Raw genomic sequence first — 650 nt, forward strand, 5'->3', positions numbered from 1 at the left:
AAAAATATAGTTACCTGAATTAAATTCACTACATGAAATCATATAAATAATTTTTGAAAATATTGAAATAGAGGACATTTAATAGTTAATCTTTTTCTTCCCTCCCCCAAACTTACATTTTTAAATATGAAATAATACAGGTGGAAAGAAAAACTATAAATATAAATCATACCTCAGTATTGTAGGCATTTTTATCATTCTGAAATTTCTGCAGGCCTTCTCAAATTTTTTACTTCACCTGGTCTGTAGTATTAGGAACTTTCTACACATATAAATCATTAGAGAAATTTCTGGGTAATGAAATTTTGAAATAAGTATAAAACTAAAATATTAAATAAGCACAACATTTCCTAACACAACTACAATACTAAACAATTAAAACTAAAATGTAAAATAAAAATCACATTACATTACAATCCACAATACTACTCAACATCTATACATACACAATTAACTACCACACTAACTTTATAACAAAAATTAAAAATCATTCAAGTACACAAAATAAAAATGAAAGTCCAAATACATAAACATCCATTTCTATTTCAAAAAGATTACATAAAATAAAAATACAAATATAAGTACATCAATTTCATTCAATATCAAAATCCTAAGCTATATCTTCATCTCCTTGATCAGCAGGTGGATTG

Source organism: Phalaenopsis equestris, unplaced genomic scaffold, assembly GCF_001263595.1.
Source record: "Phalaenopsis equestris unplaced genomic scaffold, ASM126359v1 Scaffold000956, whole genome shotgun sequence".
Classification (NCBI taxonomy): Eukaryota; Viridiplantae; Streptophyta; class Magnoliopsida; order Asparagales; family Orchidaceae; genus Phalaenopsis; species Phalaenopsis equestris.